The sequence below is a fragment of the Aulonocara stuartgranti genome (assembly GCF_965226115.1).
Source record: "Aulonocara stuartgranti genome assembly, chromosome: 7".
NCBI classification, from domain to species: domain Eukaryota; kingdom Metazoa; phylum Chordata; class Actinopteri; order Cichliformes; family Cichlidae; genus Aulonocara; species Aulonocara stuartgranti.
This window is the reverse complement of record NC_138945.1, coordinates 60,557,485-60,582,084: the sequence shown is the minus strand read 5'-3', so window position 1 is coordinate 60,582,084 and position 24,600 is coordinate 60,557,485. Positions and strand designations below refer to the sequence as shown.

General features: G+C 38.3%; 1 protein-coding gene and 1 long non-coding RNA gene across 2 annotated transcripts in view; one reads left to right on the top strand and one right to left on the bottom strand.

The window, feature by feature from the left end:
- Positions 1-1,743: 1,743 nt before the first annotated feature.
- Positions 1,744-24,600, top strand: part of shank3a (SH3 and multiple ankyrin repeat domains 3a) — a 223,719-nt gene continuing 200,862 nt past the window's right edge. Inside the window, exon 1 of the mRNA XM_082542543.1 lies at positions 1,744-2,066. The gene's annotated coding sequence lies outside the window, so the exon portion shown is untranslated. The remainder of the gene's footprint in view (positions 2,067-24,600) is intronic.
- Positions 14,474-16,122, bottom strand: LOC309709502. Its single transcript, XR_014277526.1, has 3 exons — positions 15,287-16,122; positions 15,090-15,201; positions 14,474-15,009 (listed from the first exon to the last, which is right to left on the bottom strand). It is a non-coding gene; the product is annotated as an uncharacterized lncRNA (long non-coding RNA).

The window sequence follows — 24,600 nt, the reverse complement described above, 5'->3', positions numbered from 1 at the left end:
ACAGAATGCTAAGTCAACTGTGAAGAAGGATCCGTTTTTTAAACTTTGATTTATTTATTTTATTTCAAGCTCACCCGGCTGCGGCGTTATATCTTTTTCATTCTGGGATGTTTTCGTAGACACTGTATTATTATAAATGAGAAGGAATTTGTGGATATGTTTAGACTTTACTGTTGCAGTATTGATGCAGAAATATTGGTAAAGAAATACCAAATATTAGAACAAAAATTCATATGAAAAATACGTAGTGAGGTAACTGTGACTGCATCAGCAATTCAAACTGATTTCTTCAGCTGGCACCAGTTGGAAGTAATGGTAATATAATGGGAAAACATATCTTTAGATTTGCTGGATGGTAATATGCAACTAAAACAGTTCTTCCGGGAAGATCCTGTAAAAAATCTGGGATAATTGCTGCATTAGTTTTCTCCTTTTTTTTTTATTCACCTAAGAATTAAACTGGTGATAAATTAACTCAGTGATGTTATCCACTGGCTTTTCAAATTTAAAATGCCTCTGCTCTTATTCTGGTGGGGAGTGGGTCCATCACCAACTCTCATTTCTACATGCCTTTCAGATATAGCCTCTTTTTTTACTTGGTAAGGTTATTAGCTAATTTCAACTTCAAAGGCAAGATAAACAATTACTAATGCTGACTGTTTGGACATTTTACACTTATTTGGGAATATTAATCAACAGGTTAGCATCGATTGGTCAGCTAACCTTAAAGTGAAGATTAAAGTGAAGTAAACAAATCCTCAGTGTTAATGTCATAATTGTTTTTGGAAATGATGAAGGGGTTTAGTCATTTTGCACAGTCGTTTCAATATAAGACTAGCTGAAAGTAATTAATTTATTTAATGAAATGCACTTTGTTGTTCTAGAATGAATTGATATCACATTATTAGTTTTTACTGTTAATATTCTTACACTTTAAGAATGAAATAACACATATGTGTCAAAGTCAGACACAGTTCTAATTTTTTAAATTAGTGACAGTTGCAATTTGATACAACTTCATACAATGGTTTCTTCTGATATTTTGCATGTTGTCTTACTGCACAGCCAGCTGTCACTTCTCATTAGTATAGCAAGGTTGTTACTAAGATGACGGCTGCCACGCAGTGGCATGCATATTGGTTAGATCAAACGGTAGGAAAGTAGCAACGTTTACCAGGAATTTATAAAACAAATAACCATCGAGTAAAATAAATAAAGTTTAAAAAAATTCCACAGCTCTTAATCTTGTTAAATTATTCTCTGTCAATTTTCAGCAGTTAGAGCAAAAAGCTTCACATCTTTCATGTACAAATTAGATCAGATTAAATATTTTGGACATATCTAGCAAGCAAAGCATTTTTTCTTGAATAATAACTGCGGACTTATTTATTTACTTATATGCTGAAAAGTAAATAACAACAGCCCAATAAATATATATTTAAAGAAGTTTAAATTAATCACTAAAAGAAACAAAAATATAAATATCTAAGTTTCAATCACACATCCCTAACAGCACTCAGGGAACAAGTAAATACCTCGATTCCATGGATCAATTAGTCCTTTTTTAAACGATTAGCCTATCACCATAAAATATTGTTTGCTTCACAGGGTACTTATAGACTAATTTGATTCGTAACATTATTTACTTACGTTTTTCGACGACTCACAAAATCCAGTCAGCCTCTGACCCCGCCTCCCCCTTTCTATTTCATGATATGGTCTGGTCCAGGTGCACGCGCCCCTAGCAGACGCCGAGTGCTATAACGAAACCTCTCCAGGAGGACAACAGCATGGCTCAGATTAAAGTCTGGGTTTTAAAAAAGAAAAGGAAAAGGCAGGTTGGAAATTAAACTCACAGTAAACTAAGTCCACATGAAAGAAATGACTTGAATTTCCTATTATTAGTTAGCTTACTTCATTCCTAACAACCAGTTACAAGTTTAGCCAACATGCGGTGCCAGGCCAGGCAAATGGAACCTCTGGCTCAGGATTAGCTGTCTCTCTCCCATCTCTCCATACGTATACTTCTGACACAGGACCAGCCCCACTGATATCTGAAGGAGGAGGTGAGTTCTCTTATGTGAGCTTGTGAATAAAATTCAGGGACATATTTTAGTTAACTATGCTTTGCTTGAAAATGGATATCCAAAGTGTTATTAATCAATATAAAAACAAACAAAAGAAAATCAATAATGTTATAATGGGGGGGTCACGTGGCCAAGCATTAAGATGGCAGCTTGGCGAGGTCGCTCTCAGGACAGTGTACAAACTTTCTATAAAAAACCCTTGCATATGCTGTTAGTGTGGTCTGGAATATACGGCACTGACATGTCAAAAGCTTCATCTGTGAAACAGTGTGACATCTTTACCCGAAGACGCAAGACAGGCGCTATACCATCAACGTCCGACACAGATGCTAACATGGCTAGCATAGCCGAGGTTTTGGATGAACTCAAATCACTCCGGTCGGATTTTGGAGCCAAGTTGGACAGCATCGATATAAGACTGACTGGGATGGCGAGCGCAGTGACTGCACTGGAGGGTAAAGTCTCGGAGGTAAAGCAAGACATATTGAACCAGGGGGCTCATATCGAAGAGGCCGAAGCCCGCATTGCCGAAGTTGAAAGCACACTTGAGAAAACAGAAACGTCACTGAACTCGGCTATCAAACGAATCGCACTTCTTGAAGCCAAAACAGATGATTTGGAAAACCGCGGACGACGAAAGAACCTGCGCATCTTCGGCATAAAAGAGGGAGCAGAGGGGCAACAATCACTCTTCGACTTTATTAACATCATGCTACCTAAGTGGCTGGGGCTAGCGCCCGACAAGTCATTCACACTGGAGCGAGTGCATCGCACGCTTGCCTCCGGGAAACCAAACCAGAGCAGAGCGGTGCTTATTCGTTTCTTAAAATTCCAAGAGAAGGAACTGGTATATCGGGAAGCAAGAAAACAACAAATTACACATGATGGGGCCAAGATCACATTTGCACAGGATCTGTCTGCGGAGACGGTTCGGATCCGACGGGGATTTCACCCGGTTGTCAAACTGTTTATTGATATCAATGCCTTCCGTGGATTCCAGCACAACCCATGCAGACTCAGAATCCTGTACGGTGGGAAGATCCACCTCTTCTCAACACCTCAAGAAGCCGAAAAATTCTACAAGACTCTGCCGAAGGAAACAGCAGAGGATGCTCATCACCAGTGAGTTGGTTAAACAACAGGTTAACCATTAAGACACTCCATAAGACTGCCTCTGCTTCAACATAACCGACCAGTAATTGAGTCACTGATAAGAGACAGATAAAATTTTGAGCTCGAATTTATGTGGGACTTATGTTACCATAACTGGGCGTTTTTAAGCGCATATTCGTTCTAAGTTTGATTGCAATCGTTTTTGGGTTGTAGATTAACAGCTGAACCTCACTTAAGTCTTTTTTGTTTTGTTTTGTTTTGTCCTACCAAGGGTAAACTTTGCTTTATTGTGGGGGAAGAATCAGTATCATTATATGGTTAGTGTACACTGTCTGATTTATGGGGTTTTGGAGAGGTCGCGTTGACTAGTTACTCCTCGGTGATGTGGATTAACGCCCTCCAAATAATTTGTTCAAGGGAGGGGGGAGACATTTCCAACAAGGAAATGCAAATGTTCAATCAGAAATTGTTTACAAGTTCTTTATCTGGTATGTGTGAGTGTGTGAATGTATGTGCAAACCTGCTTCTTCAATTTTCCCTTTACTTTGTTTATTTAAGTGAACAGTCTGACAATATTTTATGGAGAGGACAACTAAAGAGAACATTTTGAAGGTTAACATTACGACCTGGAACGTTAGGGGGATACGGAAGTTAGCTAAACTGAAACAAGTATTAAACCGACTAAAACATTTTAACTCTAGGATTATTTTCCTACAGGAATCTCATCTTACTGCATCAGAGATACATTTATTAACCAAAAGATGGCAGGGTCAGGTATATTTCTCTTCTTTTACTAGACATGCCAGAGGAGTCATTACTCTTATACATAAGTCAATCCCATTTCAAACTACGAGGGTGATTACAGATCCAAACGGGAGATATGTAATTGTGCAGGGCCGTATCTCCATGTTAGAAATAAACCTGATAAATATCTATGGCCCCAACGAGGATAACCCATCCTTCTATGAAAATCTATTTCTCACAATATCAACCTTGGAGGGCCTTTATATCATAGGAGGGGACCTCAATTGCGCCCTGGACCCTAACCTGGATAGGTCGTCTCAAACTGACACTACTCATACCCAGACTAGAAAAATACTTTTTAACTATATGAAAGATTTGAGATTAAATGAGGTCTGGAGAACAAGGAATCCAAATAACAGGGAATTTTCATGTTATTCTAGTTCGTATCAAAGTCATTCGCGAATAGACTACTTTCTTATCTCTACAGAGTTATTACCTTGTGTTGAGAACTGTTGGTATAACAGTATTGTGATTAGTGATCACGCAGCAGTATGTCTATCAGTTAGATTGGGCGAAGTTGATCAAGGTGTAAAGCGATGGAGGATGCAAACATTTTTGTTAAAGGACCCATCATTTGTCAAATTTATAGAAACTTGCATTGATCAATATTTTCAAATAAATAAAGATGAAACCACAGCTAGTATTAGGTGGGAAGCATTTAAAGCTTACATAAGAGGGGAAATTATAAGCTACAGTAGCAACAAGAGTAAGCAATATAACCAAGAATTAAAATCATTAGAAAAGCAAATTAAATCTAATGAAACAGAATTTTACCAGAGCAATGATCCCACTAAACTAAACAATCTGACTATTCTAAGAGCCAGGTATGATAAATTAACAGCAGAGAAAGTGGCAAAAAGTTTAATGTGGACCAAACAATTATTTTATGACCAAGGAGAGAAGGCAGGAAAATTATTGGCCTGGAGGATAAAAAAGATGCAAGCAGAAAAGGCCATCACCCACATAAAGTCCAAATCGGGTATTATAACAACAGACCCTTTAAAAATAAATGAAAATTTCAGAGAGTTTTATCAATCTTTATACCAATCTGAATATACGGGAAACAGAGAAACACAAGATGCATTTCTTGATCAGTTAAAATTTCAAACCCTCTCAGAAGAGGATAAAACAGCCCTTGATAGTCATTTAACAATAAAAGACCTGTCAGAAGCCATAGACGACCTGAATAGCGGTAAAACACCTGGTCCTGATGGACTTCCAATGGAATTCTATAAAACATTTAAAAATAAATTAATACTGCCACTTCTTAACATGTATGAGGAGTCATATAAGTCCGGAATACTCCCAGACTCACTGAGATTAGCTACAATAACCCTTTTATTGAAGCCAAATAAGCCTCCGACTGAATGCTCCTCTTATAGGGGAATTAGTCTTATGGGATGTGATACGAAGATTTTGTGTAAAGCACTCTCTAGAAGACTAGATAAATGTGTGCCTAATTTGATAACAGACGATCAACAAGGTTTTGTTAAAACGAGACAAGGCTATCATAATATAAGACGTGTCCTCAATGTACTTTATGAGAAAAACAATAGGGAGGACACTGCGCTGCTATCACTAGATGCGTGCAAAGCCTTCGATAGAATAGAATGGAATTATCTCTTACAAGTGCTCCCCAGATATGGACTAGGTGAAACATTCCTGAAATGGATCCGATTATTGTATACACATCCAACAGCACAAGTTTTAACTAATAATAACGTATCAAAACCCTTTAATTTACAGCGATCAACCAGGCAGGGCTGCCCTCTGTCACCAATTCTCTTTGTGTTAGCAATAGAACCTCTGGCCATAGCTGTGAGAGCAAATGCAGGAATATCAGGGACAAGAATTGGAGGAAGAGACCATCTAATTTCTTTATTTGCAGATGATATTATATTTTTTTTGACTAATCTGAAAGATAGTATCCCTAATTTAGTAACATTAATAAAAACATTTGGAGAATTTTCAGGATACAAAATTAACAATTCTAAATCAGAATTAATGTTTCTTAATGAGGAAGAAAGAAGAAGCCCTGTGGTGGCCACCCCATTTAAGACAACTACAACAGGCTTTAAATATTTAGGCATTAGGATCACTCCAAGCCTCAAGGACATAACCTCAATAAATTATGATCCCCTTGTAGGAGAGGTCACGGAAATGCTAAACCGTTGGACAAACCTGCCTGTATCTATGATAGGCCGGATAAATATCCTAAAAATGACAATTTTACCCAAATTTTTATATTACTTCCAAACACTTCCGTTGCCTCTACCAACTTCATTTTTTGACAGTTTAAACAAACTATTTAACCAATTTATTTGGAATAATAAGAAGGCAAGGCTCCGCTTACAACTACTTTACTTGCCCTATGAAAGAGGAGGTCTCCAAGTCCCCAACCTCAGATGGTATTATATGGCTGCCCAACTAACATCAGCCACCCATTATTTCTGCCCAACAACACCTCCAGCCTGGGTTGACATCGAGCAAAAATCTGTTCCAGATCTTCCCTTACACACTTTTCTATATTCTTCAGACACTAAGACATTAAAAAAAACTACAAGGAACCCTTTCTTGAAAAATACAATTATAATTTGGCATGCAGCTCATAAATATGTGGGCGATCCTCCATCGCTTTCGCAATTTACCCCTATTTGGGGAAATGAAAAGTTCACGCCTGGTAAAAGTGATGGGGGATTTAAAATATGGAAAAATAAAGGCATTCAAAAAATTAAAGACCTATATGCAGATGGCATACTGCTCACATTTGATCAGTTGTGTAAAAAATATTTAATACCCCCAAAGCATTTTTTTAAATATTTACAATTGAAAAACTATTTGTCATCAAAACTGCAAAGGATTGCTGAACTTCCACCATTGACAAAAATAGAGGAGGTATGTGTTAAGAATACAAAAGGGAAAGGTTTTCTCTCTATATATTATAATTTACTGGTGCTTTCCTCCAAAGACTCAGCAGCAGATAAACTGGATGCTTGGAGAAGGGAGATCCAAGAGGACATAGATGAAAATGACTGGAACCAGGCTTGCTTAAAAGCACAAAAACAAACAATAAACACACGCTTTAAACTACTGCAATATAAATGGCTCATGAGAACCTATATAACACCTGTCAAGCTTCATCATATGTCCAATGATATTCCGGACATCTGTACTAAATGCCTAGTTGAAAAAGGAACTCTTCTTCATTGTCTATGGGAGTGTCCTAAAATCCAGGACTTTTGGAAAGATGTTATCAAATATCTGTCTGAAGTGTTTAAGGTAAAAATCCCTTTAATAGGAAAACTCTGTGTACTTGGAATATATCCAAGGGAATTTAAGCAATCGGGGAAAAAAACTAAATTACTGGACTACGGACTACTTCAAGCCAGAAGAGCCATTGCGCTATGTTGGAAGAGTATGGATGCTCCCTCCATGGGACTCTGGAAGAAGGAAATTGCAATCTCTCTAGGCCTGGAAAGACTGACATATATTGCCAAGGGCAAACAATGGGACTTTGTGAATATGTGGAAGCCATATATGACTATTTTAGGGAGTGGAGGTGAAGGACATTTATGAACAAAAAGGAAAAGAAGAAGGAAAGGAGGGGAGAATCTTGTCTATCCAAACCCATTGTATTTTTGTATTGCTGTGAGAACTATGCTCATTTCTACATTTGAATGTGATGTAGGCAGGTTTGATGTATGGATGGATGTGTGAATGTGAGGGTGTTCAACATTTGTTTGTATTGTACTATAAAAAATTTCAATAAAAATATATGGGAAAAAAAAAATAATGTTATAATGAAAAATATTAAAATGTAAACAAAAAACTTGCACATATCTCATCAACCTTAAGCGATTTTTTAAAACGTTTTTTTATAATGATAATAATAATGGATTGCATTTATATAGCGCTTTTCTAGGCACCCAAAGCGCTTTACAATTCCACTATTCATTCACTCTCACATTCACACACTTGTGGAGGCAGCTACAGTTTTAGCCACGGCTGCCCTGGGGCAGACTGACAGAAGCAAGGCTGCCATATCGCGCCATCGGCCCCTCTGGCCATCAACAGTAGGCAACGGGTGAAGTGTCTTGCCCAAGGACACAACGACCGAGACTGTCCGAGCCGGGGCTTGAACCGGCAGCAACCTTCTGATTACAAGACGAACTGCCAACTCTTGAGCCACAATCGCCCCATTTATCTAAGCAAATTAGTGATCTATGTCTGCACAGTGTTATATTTTTAGTGTTGGTATGATTTACAGTGTTAAAGTGGTGGGGCCCAAATTTATATTTTTTCCTCAATCCCTGGTTGGCCCCTGGTTGAGAGTACCCCGTTATGTTACATAAACCTTATCTAACTGCTGTTCTTTACTCAAGCATCAGAATTATTCAATATTTTTAGATTTACTCTCACCATTAAAATGTGTGCCTACCTAAAGCTGTGAAGTGACCCCGATTTTTTTTTTAAAGCCATGTGCACAGGTGTATTCAAACATTCATAGACTCCTTACCATGGTTAATTTAAATAAGGCATGGTATTTGCTTTTTATGGATGTATTTGAATAGTTGCTGGATCTAAACCTTAGCGGAACAGCAGTAACAGCTCAGATGTTCTGTCTCTGTGTGTGAAGCATTAGATAACTGTTAGGTCACCCACATTTTGGCAACAAATGATACATTTGGCTCAAAATCGTCCCTGACATTCTATGTGTGTTGTCACTCCATGACACTTAGCTCCCTGCCTGCATTGATCTAGCTGAGCTTGTCAGCTGTTATTTGATGACTCAGAAAAATGTTCATAATTTGGGGCTGCCGTGTTCATTGTGACTTGCAGAACAAGGCACCGAGGCATGGGTTGACTTTTCGTTTATTATTAGATAGCTAGAAGGTGTGCTTACATTTTGGTTTCTGTAAATGTACGCAACTGCATTTCTTTAGATAGTTAGGCAGGTTAAAGGCAGAGTTTAAGGCAAAGGTGCAATCTATTTCTACTCTTCTTCCTGATCAATTAATTCGATTATTTTTGGCAAATAATCAATGATCTTTACCTTTTCCGACAAGTATAGATTAGCAGATATGAAGTAAAATAATGTCAGTGTTAAATGTTAATCGATACAGGGAATACAGTTCGCTGTTGAGTTTCCAGAAAAAGTGCACAGGGAGGAAACTTAATGGCACTATCAATCACTGTAACAAAATCTGCGAGACAATCTTTAGTCCTAGGCTTAGAGGGTTTTAATGAGATCATTGGACGGTGAACTATCACTAAATGCCAAATGCACTTTAGCTAAGCATATCATCACAGGACTGTGAATGTATGCTGCGGTATTCATGTCATGGTATGTCCTGTGCCAGGTTGTGTATTGTCACAGCCCAGATGAATAGCAGTACTGAAGTACAATGTAGGTAGGCAGCCATTCTGTCTATGTCTTATTAAATGGTTCAGTGCTGTGCTCGGCGTTTCTTAGCTCTCTTCTGTGTTTGATATCTCATTTGGCATTCCCTCTGTGCACAACCCTCGTTATCGTATTCCTATGGAGTGCACTGGCATTTGACACGCAGACACCAAAGACTCTAGCAGCATTACAGATCAACTGCCTTGCACAGCAATAGTCTTTCTCTGTCTCATTTGGTCTTTTCCTCTCCAGTCTATCTTGTCACATAGATCTCAAACAGGTGATGGACTTGAAGGGAACCAGAGGATGTCACTTTCCTAGGCCTTAATATAATTACATCATCCTGTGTGTCTCTTGAGCGGTATGTGTCTACAGTCTTGAAAATGACCCTGAGGAGAGAAATGTATGCAGCTGTTAGAAAGTGAGCTCTTTGACATTTGAGATTTTTCTCATGTGTATATACTATGATGACATCTGTTGTTGCACATGAGGTTATATGACCCAGTTTCTACAGAAAATGTAACATCTTCTCACTATTACAAGTTGAATTTCTCACGGTTCAGTGCAGTCATTTTGAACTAAAACTAAAGGAAAAAATGTGTGATAAGTATGAAAATTTATTTTTGGCCTCATAATTATCAGAACTTTGTTTTAAAAAATTAGGTTAAGCCTTTAATGCAGGTCAGTTTTTTATACATCCCCGATTCCCAAATTTGTAAGTACAGGTTGTTAAATGAAGGCTAAATTACATTCAGTTTGTCTTTAATGCAATGCAATGCAATCAGCAGGCTATCCTATCCTGAAGCTTATTATCCATCAGACTTTGTCCATTTGTTATGGAGATGTCAAAGATAAGTGAAACTAGACAATATACTTCCACATGCAATCGATATTTACAGCAGCTATGTACAGTGTGCTAACCTTGTCACCTCAGCTGTTATCTGATATCAATATTTATTATAGCTAGGCTTCTTACACTAATATTACCCAATGAACGCTACTTCTGGCATGAAAAATGACAGTGAAGATATCTGCCAGTTAAAATGATGTAAAAAAGGTCCAAAGGATAGCCAACCTTATGCTGTCGATGCATTGACCACTTAATGTATGCAGACGGGTAGGTGTGCCACCTGCTACAGATAGACTCTGATGATACTCTGGAGAGTTGAGGAGAGCTGAGGGCACCGTAGTCTAGTAGTCATTGAAATCCAGAGGTCTACATGCACCCTCACCCTCACTCTCACTGTTTGATTGCAAAGTTTACATTCCTCAGAGCCAAACAGACCTTTATGCACTTGTGGATGTGAAAACTATATCACCTGTTCAGTGCTGTGTGAGTCACAGGCAAAATATGAAGTTGAGTTTGTACTTTGGGATTGTGGCAAGTAGTACATCTGCATTTTTGCAGATGTTATCAGTGTTAACATCAGATGTTGACATGTGCACTTTTTGGTGGGGAGTTCATATATACTAGTCAGTAGGGCTGCACGATTTTGCATAAAATGGGAATCACGATTTTTTTGCTTAGAATTGAGATCACGATTCTCTCACGATTTTCTTTTCCAGTATAAATATTTATTGCGCTTATTAACTGCACATCAACTTCGTAACATTTGAGACTGAACATAAAAACAATAAATAAACATAAAAACAACAAATGTCTCACATTTTGTCGTTGCCGCAAAATGTTGTACTGCTTGAAATTCCGTCTCCACTGTTGCTCGACACTGCGTGTATAGAGCAGGTAGTGCAACAATAGAAAAATAGTTGCGGGACGGCACTGTGTAGCGTTTGTCTAGGGTGTTGATCATTTTCCTAAATCCCTCGTTTTGCACAGTGTTGATGGGAGCCATATCTTTGGTCAGGTGATAAGTAATAGCCTCCGTAATTTCTTTATGCCTGCGGGAGTTCGACGGGTATAGGGAAGCGCTGTATAAGGTTCCCGTTATTGATGTTTGGGTGGTTGACCGGGACGGATTTTCTCCAGTCACTTTCTCGTCATCCCTGACGTGCTCTCCGTTGTTTTTTTCCCTGCCACTTAACCTATACGGTGGAATATCTTAATTAGTGCTTGAGTTGATGTTGCATTAACACATCTTCAAGCATGTCACTTTGGTGATTGGATCTTTTGCGGCTTTAAAGGAAGAATTAACAGGATTATGTGAACTGCATGTCCTCACCTGGATAGAGAAAAATGTCGACATCATTCCTGTGCACTCTCATAACTCTCTCAAAACTTTGCCTTTCTCTCCTTAAACTCATATGCTTCTTATAAGTTCTCTTCACTGTACTTAACAGTTTTCCACCATAACCCTTTAAAGTATTAATCATGAAATAATTGCCATACAATTCTGTTTTCTTTAATGGAGTGTATTTTGAACTGTCAGAAATTGATTTACATATTTAACTATTAGCATCATATTTGCAACATCCAGCATTGTTTGGTTTTGTCTTGTAATACATTTTTCAATTTATTGCTTAAAAATGCGTTGTGCACTTTGATTATGGTTTTCAGTGAGAAACGAAATCACACTGATAATGTACAAATCTCAAAAACTCAAAAAACACATGTATCAAACATGCTTTATTACGCATTAAGTGTTAAGAGCGCTATTAAGGACTAAGATGCATTGTGAACAACTTTTATCTGCCACAATTAAGTCCTAATTCTTAGGAAATGTCAAAATGTTGAGTTTTGCAAAGCTTTGTTGTGGACTTCTGTATTGGTCAGATGAGATCATCCATTTTCCGGTGAAACAAATACTCAATGCCCCACTGAAATCTTTTTTCTGCTCTAATGATTCACTGCAAGGACATTCTAACCAGACCCTGCCAAAGGTGGAGAACTAGTTTTGCCATACCACATACCACACGGCTCTTTGGTCATGCAACAGTTTTTAGGAAAATCTCTAAATCTTGATGAACAGCAATAAAGAGTGTGGAATAAGTAAGAACTAGAAAGTTTTAATGTATTTATTGGAAAAGACAAAAAACAGCCTTATAAAGTGATCAGAATTGTTTGCTGTTCCTTAACGTTGATGGGTAGTGGATTGTGACAGAGTGAGGACAGAATCAGAAAACAACAGAATTAGCTGTGAGTTATTTAGAGCCTGTCGCGTGTCTTGGGATGAGGCCAGATGGACAACTGTGATCCTATTACCTCTGCTACACAGTTGTAGGTCTGCCTTCAGATCCTGAATTCCACAGTGAACGGGGTACACATGGACAGCTTCGGTTTTTCTGTTCATTAACTCTGAGAGGACCTCTGAGTGCCTTGCCTATCCATTCAGAAAACAGGACTGAACACAGTTTATGGTATGTGTCACTAAAGAAGGATGCTGTTGATCTTTGATGATGTAATTAGGTGCTTACATCAGTGCATTTTACTCTGTGCTGTTTGGTGCCTGTCTTTTAAGTGTAAAATATCTCTCTTTCACTGACATTAAACCCAGAAATATTCTGGTATTCATGACATGTCCTGAATAATTTTTACATAAAAACAGGTTACATGAATAATTAAGATTTTCAGAAAAGTAGAATAGAGTAGAACTTGTGCGTTATGAAAGCCACTTGAGCCAACGAAAGAGAAATGTTTGGATCATAATCCAATTATTTTGCATCAGTAAGGTTTGAAATGATGCGTAAACAAGTGCACAAAGAGGGGAGCAGGGTAGGAAGCAGTGCTGATCACTGGTTGGCTGTTGGCCATGCAGGCTCGCGGGTCAGTTGTGGTCATTCAAGCTCTGGGCCCTGTTTCAGGAAGCCGGTTTAGAAAACTCAGAGTGAAAAACGATACGCAGGGTTGAGTAACCCCGAACTGTCCAACTTGGAATATTCGGTTTCAGAAAGGCTGATAACAATTAGTTCAGTCAACGCGGAGTTGCTTTAACCCCAAGTGAAGCGCGCGGACGAGGATACATAAAGCCCTGATAAGCGGAGCACAGATTAAGCGAGTCACCATGGAGACGGAGGGAAAGAAGGCGCGGTCAATGTATTTTACAGCGCTTGACGCCGAAATTCTGACGGCAGCATATGCCGATAACATGCAGATTCCGCGGAAAAAAGTAACACAGCCACAGCTGCGAAAGACAGGGAGCATGCATGGCAAAACATAGCCGACAGAGTCAATGCGTGAGTGTTAATTTAAACATTGATCTAGGGATTTCCACCCATTTAACATGTTATTTTAATATATTTTATTTTATTTTATACATTTTATTTCCTGATGTGATGTGAGCGCAGGTGCAACCCAACAGGCCCCAAACGTGCCTGGCAGCAAGTAAAAATGAAATATAAAAATATAGTCCAAACAGGTAAGGTGTAATTGTATTATGAGCCATAGTGCTTGGTTTGTTTGTCCGATGTAAATCAATTGCAGTTAGAGGCTACATTAATTTTCTGTCTGTAAGCACTTATTGAAATTATCTGAGCACATTACAAGTACATATTTGCTTACTCTGTATGCTCAAATGTGGCCCGTTATAGCCAACAGAAAAAAAGCGGAGGCCCGAAAAACAGGTGGGGGTCCTCCACCACCACCACTCAGAGGCTGAGCAGTTGGCCCTCAGCCAAAACAGTGGGCGCCCTGTGGCTGAAGGCATCTCTGCGGGGACATCCTCTGAGTCAATAACCCCGCAAGACACAAGTGCCCACATAGGGGGTAAATTCAAAATAATACATGATGTGCATACATCCTTTCTTCACAGTCACCTTTGCAGTGCTACTCATTCATTTGATAAACTCTTCACCATAATGGATTATTTTGTAGTGAAGTTATTTTCCTACTGATTTTGCCTTCCCTCAGTCTTGGTTGTCTTTGAGAGCATAATGACAATGAAGTGTAAGGTGATTGGTATGTTTGTTAATTGCCATTTGGTCCCTTGTAAGTTATAAGTGACCTGTATAAACCTCATATTCTATCAGTTGATGGTGGTGGTGTACTGAATCTGGTGCAGCCTCCTGTTGAGCCAGACCAACATGCAGTTGTGAGTAATACTCCACAGATTATATGAGTTTACAGTAGAACAGCAATGTTGTTTATTTCTTTACTACAGGAAAATAATGAAGAAACATTGACAGCTGTTACAGAGGAGGAAGCAACAGAGACACTTTGTGAGGTTTACATCTTTTAATACTTTGTGTACAGGAAATACAGGCGACCAATAAAGCCAGTTGAACAAAAAATCTGTTTATTCTTCTTTCAACATGTTGAGGTGATGGGTCAAAAGAAATGATTGTGACATATGGTGTCTCTGACTGCGCTTCCATCTTGTATGTCCGTGGGAGGGTCAGGATGTTCATGGTTTGGATCACTGCTGATGTTTGGTTCAGAAGGACAGTGTTCTCCTCTAATTGTGGCAATGTTGTGAAGAATCACACATGCCACAATAATGTCACATGCCCTTTCTGGGGTGACCCTGAGTCTTTGCAGGCACTGGAACCGGGCCTTAAGCATTCCGATAGTCATTTCAATTCTGGCTCTTGTCCTGCAATTAGCCAGATTATATCGCTGCTGTGGGCCCGGTTCAGGGTCAGAGTAAGGGGTAAGCAAATAGGGTAAACATGGATACCCCCTATCACCAAGCAAGTAGCCAGTGAACTCTCCTAAGACAGAAGGATACACTTCAGTTCAAATGTCCCTGAAGCAATTGGTCTTTATATATTTTAAAGTATTCTCAACTCACCATGTCCAAATTTTGTGCTCAGTGTACATTCACGGAATATTTGTGAGTCATGGACAGAGCCTGGCCACTTGGCTTCCACATTTGTGATAATGTTGGCAGCATCACATATGATCTTCACAGTGCAGAGAACACAAATTAGCATCCATTACTATAATGATATAATTTGTTAGTTTGAAATGCTACAGGGAACTATGTACCTGTACATTAATGCTGTGGGAAGACTTCCTGTACACATAGTCTCCTTCATTTACTGAAGGAGCAATGATTGGAATGTGAGTGCCATCTGTACAGCCAATCACGCCTGGGAACCGTGAAAATAAATGTAGAATTTAAGTAGTAGTCCAAGTATCACCACATCATAAATTAAGTTTTGGTCATCCTGATACCTGCAATTTTGTGGAATCCCTCTTTGATGAATCTTGTGGGTCTATGACCGGGGAACACCACAAACGAGTACAGGAGACGTTTCAGTGCAACTGTAACATTCCTGACTGCCCGACAGACGGTAGCCTTGGAAACGTGCTCAGCGTCACCAATATTATACAGAAAGCTCCCGTTTGCAAAAAACCGAAGTGCAATACAAATAATATGTAATGAACTGAGAGCATGTCCGCGATGTGTCACATGCGTAATATATGGCCTGAGGATGTTATCCAAATAACTTATAGATTGTGCTGAGAAACGGTAACGTTCGCACAGAAAATCATCAGGAAATGATAAAATGTCCAAACGCGCTCTGATCACTCTCTCCCGGCGGAGAGCTCTGCGGAGAATTTGGGCTTCACGATCTACTGGCTCTTCAAGGAAGGGACACGCCATGTCCGACACTTCCTACTGTCAGGTTTCCGACAAAGGGGCGGAGACAGTCAGGGTTAGTTGTAGTAAACCTGCTAGGGGGCAGGTTAGCTTCACGGCGTGTGTCGTCATAGTGACTCACTCAGGCTTCAGCTGAACTCGCTTTGTGAAACCGAAAACCCAGAGTTTTCGTTAACTCAGGGTATACTTACTCAGTTTTTCCACTAAACCGGCTTCCTGAAACAGGGCCCTGGTCATTCAACTGATTACACCAGTGTCACTTGTAAAACATAAAACTGAGAATAAATGAAAAAGACTAAAGTAAACAGCAGTAATTTATTGGGCCAGAGGATGTTATGTTTTGCAGTTAAATTGGAGACCAAAATGTAGAATAACAAGAAAATATATATATTTAATTGAATTACATAAAACGGGCAGGGTTAGTCCTGAAAAGTAATGACTCAGAAGAGGCTAACAGAAAAACTAGACTGGATATACAGCATAGCTCACTGGGAAATGAGACACAGATGGAAAGTCAGCAAAGGGGGGAAAAAGGGTCAAAAATAAAAGCTCAACAAGGTACATGAAAAAAATCAGCCTGAAGAGCTGCAAACACGAAGACAGAGACAGCGAAAATTAGAAGCTGGTAAGAAATGGGAAACTAGAAAGACAAAAGAGCAGAATAAAAGTAGAAGATAACAAGGGGCATGAGAGAGACTGTTTTATTCCACATGTTGCTTTAAGTAAAATTATTCCAAAACTGCGTGTCACAATGATGGTTTTGTGCCTGAACCTGCATGTTTTTCCTCTGGTTGCTCCACTTTCCTGTCACAGTCCAACTTGGCAGTAGGAGTGGGTGTGAGAATTTGTGGTTGTTTGTCTCTCTTTGTTGGCCCTGGTCCAGGGTGTGCCCTGTATTTTGCATTATCAAACCTGGGATATGTTCCAGCTGCCAGTCATTTTAAGGTGGATAAATGATTAGGCAAAAGAATGGGCAGTTTTGAGAACCTAAAAATGCAACGCAATACAGCAGCTCCCTACAAGAACAAAACTGTTTTTTACAAAAGACAGCTTTGACAGAAATCATTACATACATTAAACTTTTATAATATGCGTATGCCTATAATATCAAAAAAAATAGTAACACCACACCCTTGAACCCGCAAAGAAAGATGAAATGAAAGCATATAAAGATAAATGATGTGATATTAAACATTCTTTTTGTTATTTAAATGGATGGCTACACAATGACAACAATTGTCTTGAGGATTTTTTCTTATTTGAGGCATTTTTGTCATGTCCCTGTTAAATATTTATGATGACTTCATTTTGTTTTTTACAAAGTCTGTTTCATATTGCTTATGTTTTGCATTGTTTTTATTTTGTTGGGCGGAATGGGAGTAGTGATGAATGAAGGATAAAAGGTGTTTATCTTTGTTCCTGGGTGGGGGGTAGACAAATGGATGGCCTTAGATATTCAAAGCAGATTTTTTGAAAGGTAAAGATATGACTGCAGTAATTTTAATATAATTAGAAATGTATTTATTTATTTATTATTCATATTTATTTTTTATTATTAATAAGAATTGTATTAGTAATATTCACTTAAGTGATTGAAGCCTGAAACCCTAATTTACGAATAAATTCTTTACAAATCCTACCATGTGGATTCATGGATTTTTTTTTCACATTCTGTCTCTCACAGTTGAAGTGTACCTCTGGTGCAAATTACTGACCTCTGTCATCATTTTAAGTGGGGGAACTTGCACAATCGGTGGCTGACTAAATACTTTTTTTGCCCCACTGTGTGTGTATATATATATATATATATATATATATATATATATATATATATATATATATATATATATATGATCTTTAACTATAAAATGTAAAGAGAAAGTCATCAAAAAAGAGAAGCAAGCGTACCATTAATTTACAATATAAATGTTTATTTTATAGCTGACATTGCTGCATTATTTGTATAAAGCAGATAACTCTGCTAGGTTAATTTTTGAAAGTGAGTTACTATTGCTTAGTTTTAACATTACATTTCATATCAAAATACATACATTTAATAGACATTCATAAGAGCAATAATTCTGAGGTAACAGCCACTCAGTGTCTTATGCTTGATAAATATCCTCTAGAGAAGATATTAAAAAAATCTTGTTCACAGGGTACTTGATATTACATGATAAAAATGAGGTGGTGGGTGATAAATGTACCCGAATACACCAGTGTGTTAATTGTGTTAATCAATGCAAGTTGGGGGAAAGCAGTATTGTAAAAAAACTGCCTCACGGACAATTTTATTCGAAAATAATTAGAAATGACAATAACTACTTTACTAATAACTGATTTACTAAGTAGAGTGAATTAGCATGATGTCACAATCTTAAAAATACACCAATATGAGAAAGTCCTGTAGATGAAATACTAAAAATGTAGTGTTTACATTTAAATCTATAGATACAGCCAGTTAATCTCAGTCATGACCAGCAATTTGCCAAGGGCTGCACATTAGCGGCACAAAACTAGCAGACCTGATGACAAAGTGAGCAACCAACATCCTTACAAAAATAATTCAGGTAAGCACAGGACTTATGTATGTGTTCCTCTCTGGAAACAGCGTGGCAATTTAGATCAATGAGAGGTAACTGAAGGAGAATCAATATGTTTTTGATATAAGAGCTAGCTGTTTTGTTAGAAATTGCTGGTCCTGAGGATTGGGACTCTGGAGGGAACACAGGATTTATCCAGAGGAAAGCTGTGTTATCATAAACTGTTCAACCATATAAACTTGAAATCTTTATTTAACAGATGGCCTCTATCATGCGTACAAGAACTCAAAACAATACTCGCTGTAAGATCTCTAGCTTTCCCTGTGTTAATGAAAAAACTGTTATTGTGCCACGTGTATAAATGCGTGTGTTTCTCTCGATTTCTCTGTAGAATGTGTGATGCTGTAAGTACATATCAAAGTCAATATTACATGCAGTAACATGCTGACACTGTGATACACTGACACATCCCAATAATTGCTGTAGCTTGACAGACATCAATATGATGTGTAATAGCTCTGATAGAGAGTTAAAAAAAAGGGGAAGAAATAAAATAAAAAACTACAGTAAATTAATTTTGTTTGTGCACACTACTGAGAAAAGACTGTGCCTGAAATACTGTAAACTGTAGTGCTCTGTGTGAAAAGTAGCTTGGCTGCCTGCAAACCTAGATATATCATCGGGATTCTGCTGCTTCCTCCCAACACTCCACCTTTTGTTTTGTTCAGTTCTGCTGCATTTGATCTAAATACAGGTAATATTGTGGGGCAGAAAGATGTGGTGCTTTGCTGTAAACTAAAGATGGAGTAAAGTGCATTATGTAAAAGCCAAAGTCTTGGCACCATACTCAGAGCTTTGAGCCATCTAGTTATACACTAGTTCTGATTACATCTCCCCTTCTCATTCCAAATAATTGGACACTCCTGATGATTCACTACCACAAGGTAAAAAAAAATGACACATACTTCCTTGTTGGCATTAAATTTGGTGTCGTTTTCAGTCAGTGATATGCAATAATCCTTAGCAAATCATTTTTGTGGGTTACCTGAAACAATACCTCTCCCTGCTCATTTAATTTACAAAACTGATGCTGCATTTTTTTCAAATCTGACACGCCAAATGCAAGGGCATTATCCATGTACATACTTCATATGCAACTATGTAACTATGAAAGCAGCAGGACATGGACAGTCATTATAATGTATACAAAATAAAAAAAGGGATTTATATTGTGTGAGGAAGGTTTGCCCACCCATTACGGAGGAGTAAATACAGCCACATATATGTACATGCATAAGCTACGATGATTACAGTAAGAAGATTAAACCTTCAGTTTGATTGGAGTGCTTCTTTCAGTTAGCCCTCAAAGTGTTTAATTAGCCCTGCCACTGTGAGTGTGTAAAATGCTTTTAAGCAACCAATATAATTCTCTGAAAAAGGAAAATAAGTTTGTAACTTTCCTGTTCTATAATGCATAAAATATTCATTGTCACAGAAACCACTAGAATTACCTTAAGCTACCTAACCTAAGATAGTTTAGTCAGATTTGTATAAACACATATAATCTGAATCTGCATATGGCTCGTGGAGAATATTTTGGAGGTTGAAACATTAATGATTTTCAGCGCATATGGTTAATTGAGTTTCCTGTTTTTTAGATTATCTTCAAGGCTTCAAGAAAAACAACACCTCTCATGACTCAGAGGCCATGTCAAACACTCCGCGCAGCTTTATTAGTCATTGATTACTTACTTGATGTTCATGGGGCACAAGTCCAGTTGAACTCAAAAATTTAGGATTTAATGGGTTTGCTTATAAAAGTGGTCTTTCTTTGAGATGCTTGGGAAATTTCATACCCTATTTTATCTGTTTTATAAACCATCGTCTTTTGCAATGGGCATAAAACATCATTTGAATCCAGTATTTTTTCAATATGGAAAGGATGATCATGGCGTAGTTATATCAAAGCTAAAGTACTACATATTTAAGGTGTCAGCTGGTGGGGCAAATTCCTGTTACAGGCAATGACATGTAGACCTTTGCATGCTTTTCCTCAGTTGTTAGAGGATGTTTATGTTTTTTAAGCTGAGTTTAAGTTAACTGTCAATTTGTTTTGAAGTGATACTCATTTAGAGTCAGGGTGTAATTGTTTGTTTGCACATCTCTCTGTTCCTTGTCTGTCAGCCTTTTCACATTAGTCACTATCTTCCAGAACATGCAAATGAAATGATAATTATGCAGACATCTTAAAAGTGGTATGGAAGGGCTGCTTTCCGTCTTGTCGGGTTTATCATCTCTCCAGCACCTCTGCTTCACAGTGACTGCTTCCCCAGAGTTATGATTCCTTTTTGTATCTGGCCAACTGGTTTCAAAGTAATTTGCTGAGGTTTGATTTTAAAGAGCTATTTCTTTCCCCATGTTGGTGTAAAATCACCATCTGTCTCATTGTCTGCTCTGATTTGAGTGGCCTGGAGATGCATTCGGATCAAGCCTCGCACCCTGTTGCCTGCACAGTTTTATGCAATATACAATTATTAAAAGTAAAGTGACCATGCTTTCATAATTAATGCTATGAATACTTTATCTGTTATCTCCACACAGTATAAACGTCTGAAATGCCTAAAAGTTCAGTTAAAGGAACTAAAAAAATATGAAATTGTGGCAACTCTTTAAAAATAAATCAACACAATTTTTCTTTGGTTTCTTTAGTCTTTGTAACTCTGGATGTACATTGGGGTGATTGTAATACATCAGACATAATTTGGCCCCAGTTATCATCTTCATGATAATACTGTGGGATGCTGTGAATGTTTTTGCAGAGCCCCGTATATCAATCTCAATAAGGTCAATCATTTCTTGAACAAAGACACAATTTTTGTATCTTTGCCTCTGTGCACCATCACAGTGGATATGTGATTGATTTACAAACTTTCAGCTTTAATTCAAGGGGTTTTCTAAATAAAATTGCAGGTGTAATTTAAGTATTACAACCTTTTTCTAGCATTTCACTGCAATTTCAAGTATGAGTTGCTACTATTCAATTCAATTCAATTTTATTTATATAGCGCCAAATCACAACATAAGTCGCCTCAAGACGCTTCATAGATACAGAGAAAAAAACCCAACAATCATATGACCCCCTATGAGCAAGCACTTTGGCAACAGTGGGAAGGAAAAACTCCCTTTTAACAGGAAGAAACCTCCGGCAGAACCAGGCTCAGGGAGGGGCGGCCATCTGCTGCGACCGGTTGGGGAGAGAGAAGGAAGACAGGATAAAAGACATGCTGTGGAAGAGAGACAGAGGTTAATAACAGATATGATTCAATGCAGAGAGGTCTGTTAATACATAGTGAGTGAGAAAGGTGACTGGAAGGAAAAACTCAATGCATCATGGGAATCCCCCGGCAGCCTATGTCTATTGCAGCATAACTAAGGGAGGATTCAGGGTCACCTGGTCCAGCCCTAACTATATGCTTTAGCAAAAAGGAAAGTTTTAAGCCTAATCTTAAAAGTAGAGATAGTGTCTGTCTCCCGAATCCAAACTGGAAGCTGGTTCCACAGAAGAGGGGCCTGAAAACTGAAGGCTCTCCCTCCCATTCTACTTTTAAATACTCTAGGAACAACAAGTAGGCCTGCAGAGCGAGAGCGAAGTGCTCTAATAGGGTGATATGGTACTACAAGGTCATTAAGATAAGATGGGGCCTGATTATTTAAGACCTTGTATGTGAGGAGCAGGGTTTTGAATTCAATTCTGGATTTAACAGGAAGCCAATGAAGGGAAGCCAAAACAGGAGAAATATGCTCTCTCTTTCTAGTCCCTGTCAGTACTCTTGCTGCAGCATTTTGGATTAGCTGAAGGCTTTTCAGTGAGTTTTTTGGACATCCTGATAATAATGAATTACAGTAATCCAGCCTGGAAGTAAAAAATGCATGAACTAGTTTTTCAGCGTCACTCTGAGACAGGATATTTCTAATTTTAGAGATGTTGCGCAAATGGAAGAACGCAGTCTTACATATTTGTTTAATATGTGCATTGAAGGACATGTCCTGGTCAAAAATGACTCCAAGGTTCCTCACAGTGTTACTGGAGGCCAAGGTAATGCCATCCAGAGTAAGAATCTGGTTAGATACCATATTTCTAGGCTTTTCAGGGCCGAGTACAATAACCTCAGTTTTATCTGAATTAAGAAGCATGAAGTTAGCAGCCATCCAGGTCTTTATGTCTCTAAGACATTCCTGCAGTTTAACTAATTGGTGTGTGTTATCTGGCTTCATAGATAGATAGAGCTGGGTGTCATCTGCATAGCAGTGAAAATGTATGCTATGTCTTCTAATGATACTGCCTAAGGGAAGCTTGTATAATGTAAACAGAATTGGTCCTAGCACTGAACCCTGTGGAACTCCATAATTAACCTCATTGTGTGAAGAGGACTCTCCATTTACATGAACAAACTGGAGTCTATTAGATAGATATGATACAAACCACTGCAGTGCAGTACCTGTAATACCTACAGCATGTTCTAATCGCTCTAATAGGATATTATGGTCGACAGTATCGAATGCTGCACTAAGGTCTAGCAGGACAAGCACAGAGATGAGTCCACTGTCAGAGGCCATAAGAAGATCATTTGTAACCTTCACTAAAGCTGTTTCTGTGCTGTGCTGAGCTCTGAAACCTGACTGAAACTCTTCAAATAAACCATTCCTCTGCAGATGATCTGTTAGCTGTTTGACAACTACTCTTTCAAGGATTTTTGATATGAAAGGAAGGTTGGAGATTGGCCTATAATTAGCTAAGACTGCTGGGTCTAGAGATGCTTTTTGAGTAAAGGTTTAACTACAGCTAGCTTGAAGGCCTGTGGTACATAGCCGATCATTAGAGATAGGTTGATCATATTTAAGATCAAAGAATTAATTAATGGCAGGACTTCTTTGAGCAGTTTTGTAGGAATGGGGTCTAAAAGACACGTTGATGGCTTGGAGGAAGTAATTATTGAAGTTAACTCAGAAAGATCAATTAGAGAAAAAGAGTCTAACTTAACATCAATGGTACTAAGAGTAGCTGTAGATAATATTACATCTGTGGGATGATTACTGGTAATTTTTTCTCTAATGATAAAAATTTTATTTGTGAAGAAGTTCATGAAGTCATTACTAGTTAACGTTAAAGGGATTGTTGGCTCAAAAGAGCTCTGACTTTTTGTCAGCCTGGCTACAGTGCTGAAGAGAAACCTGGGGTTGTTCTTATTTACTTCAATCAGTGATGAATAGTAAGATGTTCTGGCTTTGCGGAGGGCTTTCTTATAAAGCAGCAAACTATTTCTCCAGGCTAAATGATGATCCTCTAAATTTGTGACACGCCATTTCCTCTCCAGATTACGAGTCATCTGCTTTAGGGTACGTGTTTGAGAATTATACCACGGAGTCAGGTACTTCTGATTAGAGACCTTAGTTTTCACAGGAGCTACAGTATCCAGAGTCGTACGTAGTGAGGAGGTGAAATTATTAACAAGATAATCAACTTCTGTTGGGGTAGCGTTCAGATAGCTGCTCTGCTCTATGTTGGTACAGGGCATTGAAGATGATAACAGTGGGTGGATTATATTCTTAAACTACTACTGGTTAGACTCAAGAAGAGCAAGATCAGAATACACGTTGCCAGTAAAAAATATCCAAAAGAATGTGCACTGTTTTAAAGAAAAATCAAGGTAAACTTGGACCAGAATGATAAGAAGAGAAATGTATGGAGGAGAGAAACGGCTCATGATCCAAAAAAAACAACAACATTCCCTATCAAACATGAGGGAGGTAATGTTATGACATGACAGAAGTAGAAGGATGAAATCTGAAGTGTATAAGGCTGTAGAAAGTGCTTCACAGTGCAAATGGATAATGAGCAAAGCAATCTGCTAAAGCAGCCAAAGAGTTTTTCAAGGTAAAGAAGTGGGATATTTTTCAATGGCAAAGTCAGTGACCTGTTCTCAACTCGACAGAGAATGCTTTTCAGCAACTGAGGACAAAACTAAAGGCAACTGAAGGCAGCTGCATTGATTGCTTGGTTTAAAATCAAAAATACAAAAAATGCCTTTGCTAAAGAAAGGTTGGAAGTGAGGAGTTTTAGTGCAGTTCGTAACTCATACAAAGTCCACTGG